Here is a 3,429-nt window from a genome sequence, read left to right on the forward strand (position 1 = left end):
CAAGCGTTCAGTTTGCAAGGGGTTTGGGTCCTGGTCAGGGAGAGGACACAGTGGGAGCCTGTCGGCCCGGATGGCGTGAGCTGAACTGCCGGTGTTGGGATGCATGTGTGGCCTGAGAGGCCTGTGAGTCGGGACCTGGTGTGCACGGCTCTCAGAGGCAGGTGGGTGGTGTGGAGAGGGGAGTGTGTGGGGCTGCCTTGTATCTCCGGCAGTACCTTCTGTAGCAGTAATGGGTAGGCATGGCCCAATTTTGGTTGTAATCACACCGGGAGCGGGTGGGGCAAGGGCCCATTGGCATAGGCTGAGTTAGAGGGATGATCGGTAGGTGGGGGGGGGCAGAGCTGGGCAATTAGTTTCGGGAGGAGATGACGGGGCTGGGTGCAGGTGAGGACGGTTAGGGCCATAGTGACATGGGAGCCTGAAGGCTTTAGCTGGCGGTAACAGGGGGTGGCCAGGGGTTCGTGTCAGAGTAGCCCAGTGTTTTCGCTAGGAGGCCTGCAGTTAGTCAGTGTGGGGGGGGGGGGGCATTTTGGTTAAGGTACAGGGATCCCTGTACATAGCATAGTGGTGAAGTAACTGGGTTATGAGTGTGGAGCCCCTTGGTTTGAGTCTATGGAAAAATATTCTTATAACAGGTGGGGTGAGTAAGGGGCAGGTTAGGGAGGTTGTGTCGGGCGCTGTCACATGGGAGTTATTTAGCAGATTGTATTAGCGTTTGCAGGCAATCATTCCCTGGCATTAGCTTCCTGTTAACATAGGATGGTGCCAATTCTCCCTGAGGCTAAAAGGCTAAATAATAGAGTTTTTAATATTCCCCCCTGTAGATGTTTCATCATTGGAAAATAGGGTGGGGGAGGGTGCGGCTTTCCTCTTAGAGTACCATACAGATTTGGAGAGCAGAGTCGTAGCCCTCGGGCTTTGTTAAGGGATTGTCCTGCTTGCTGGTTATGACAGGTTGTTTTGGATGGGAGCCGAGGACATGCTGGGGTAGCTTTTGGGAGTTTAGGGTCCCAGTGGGTGGCATGGATTTGACTGTCGAGGATAAGTGTTCTAGGGCTCTGGTATGGGCAGGTTAGCAGGGGGAAGTGGGTTAGGGGTTGGGGTTAGGACCAAGGGGTGGTGCAATTCCCATTGCAGCAAAGGTGGGTGGGTTTCAGGAGAGGATAGTGGAATCTGGGGGGAGCTATAAGCGGCGATTCAGGAGCAAAGCGGCTGGCGGCCAGGTATGGGTTCCAGCTACCACCAAGGAGGTGCTCATGTCATTTGTCATCTGGCGGTTGGCGTTCGAGTGGATCAAGAGGATAAAGTTAACCTCAGTTGCCATGTTGGAAGGTAGCTACACTGTCTCCCAACCCTAAAGTCATAAGTTTAATTTCCGGGAGACTAAGGCTGGTGACCTGGTAAAAGTCCCAGCTACCGCATGGAAGGTGTTGCAATATGCTTGGACAGCATAGACGTGGAATTGGTTCAAGGAGGTAAAGGGGACCCCTCTGAACAACACTTGGCAGATGTGGTGAGGTATTTGTTTATCTTGGTGGGAGGTAATTTATATGGCATGGGCATGTGGATTTTGGGTCCCCTTTTGGGGCATTCTAGTCTGCATTGTTGCAGTTTGCTGCGCATTTGTGGTCGTCTTTATGTGGCTGTTGCGAGGTGGCTAGGGTGTTGTCTAGTGGTTAGACCAAATCCGGCGGTTAGCTGGGTCTCCTCTTTCAGGCCCTCTGGTTTGGGCTAGTGGTTACTTAGCGGCCCATTTGTAGGGAGGTTGTGAGGTTCAGTCTAGCGGTGGAGGCTGCTAATTCTTTGCACCCTGGTGTTCATAGTGAGTAGCTCTGCTGTTTGGGGATTATAGGTGAGTTTGTGTTCAACCAGTGGGTATCCTTAGGCGTTTTCTTGGTGTGTAGGTGTTAGGGCATGTAGGCCTATGGTGGTGCCTGAATTTTGAATGAGTAGTAGTTTTCATAGGTAATTTTAGGTTATGTTGTTTCCTCTTCCCCTTCAGTATGTTATATCAATTCCCTAATATCATATGCATCTTCGTATGGTTCGTGTGGCTGTGTTCATGCTCAGTAGGAGCCGGTGGCTTAAAAATAGTATAATATGAATGTCTACCCATTTTATCTATGGAAATAAAGGGGAGAGTTGGGCGGAGTCCATGCTCTTCCTGAGTTACATTAAAAATAAAAATAGTTAATGTGGCTAGAGTGCCCCTTTAAGAACTCTGGGAGTTTGTTGAGTTGTATGGTTGTTTACATGTGGGGGGGAATAAGATTTTATCTGGGGTAAGGGGTACCCATGCTTGGCTATGTCCATTGGATGTTGCTTGGGTTGGGCCTACGGCCAATCCACCCTGAATGCGCCTGATCTCGTCTGATCTCGAAAGCTAAGCAGGGTCGGGCCTGGCTGGTACTTGGATGGGAGACCGCCTGGGATACCAGGTGCTCTAAAAAAACAAAAAAAAAAAACAAAACTCCGGGTTTGGGTTGTTGTGATCCCTGTGTGTTTTTTGTTTTGTTTTTTTGTGTTCTTCTAGCTATGGGTGTTGGTCTTAGCCCAGTGCCAATTCGGTTTTTACTTCCTCCATCCCACGTTTTCCTATTGGTTTAACAAAAAACAAACAAAAAAAATCCTGCTCATTGATTGGTACCCCCCTTTTTTTTTGGCCTTTGGTTTGTTTCATTTTCACTTTTGGGTCCGTTCCCCCCTCCCCCGCAATTTAGTATTAATCCCCCCCGCTCTTAATAAAGCTTGGCTGGGGATTTAGTCATAGGGGAGTGGGGCAGTTCGGAAGATGGTAGATCGATGATCATGTGGGCATGTCATCGGTATGCCATTGTTTGATTTGGTTAGCTAATTTTGTATTCAATTTTCAGGGTATATGGGTAGGGGTATACATAGGTATATGTATATATATATATTTAGGGGAGTTTGACAAAATAGCCCAGTTGGTAGAGCGATAGGCTGAAGATCTAAAAGTCACTGGGCCGATCCTGAGTTTCGGCAGTGGCTTGGCTATTGTAGATATAATACTTCTTTCAAAGTAGCTTCATTTTTGTCTGATTCATGCAGAGTTTTGTGTTTCATTGGATTTCATGGTTGTTATATATCGGGTTGTATGCCGGCCCGCCTATATATATATGAGTGGTATGTTAAAATCCTTTCTAGGTTCGCATTGTTATGGTTATTGAGTTTGGTTGAATAGGTGTCGTGTGGAGCTTCCCTTTGTTTTGGGAAGTGGGTCAGAATTTTGGGCGTCGGTCACTTTGGGGGTCCTTGGGTGTACGGAGCAGGTCGTTGCCAGATCTTGGTGAGGTTGGCATTTTGGACATGCGTATTAGCTGGAGGTCGCAGTAACGATTTAGGAGTATTGGTGGGTGGCTGGGCTTATGTTTGCCGGCCTGGATTGGTCATTGGGTAGTTGGGCTAGTT

At 48.6% G+C, this 3,429-nt stretch overlaps 1 pseudogene; it reads left to right on the forward strand.

Annotated features, from left to right (window-relative positions):
* Positions 1–2,332: 2,332 nt before the first annotated feature.
* LOC128646225 (uncharacterized) lies at positions 2,333–2,450 on the forward strand (annotated as a pseudogene).
* Positions 2,451–3,429: the final 979 nt, after the last annotated feature.

This window comes from Bombina bombina, chromosome 1 (genome assembly GCF_027579735.1).
Source record: "Bombina bombina isolate aBomBom1 chromosome 1, aBomBom1.pri, whole genome shotgun sequence".
In the NCBI taxonomy this organism is placed as follows: domain Eukaryota; kingdom Metazoa; phylum Chordata; class Amphibia; order Anura; family Bombinatoridae; genus Bombina; species Bombina bombina.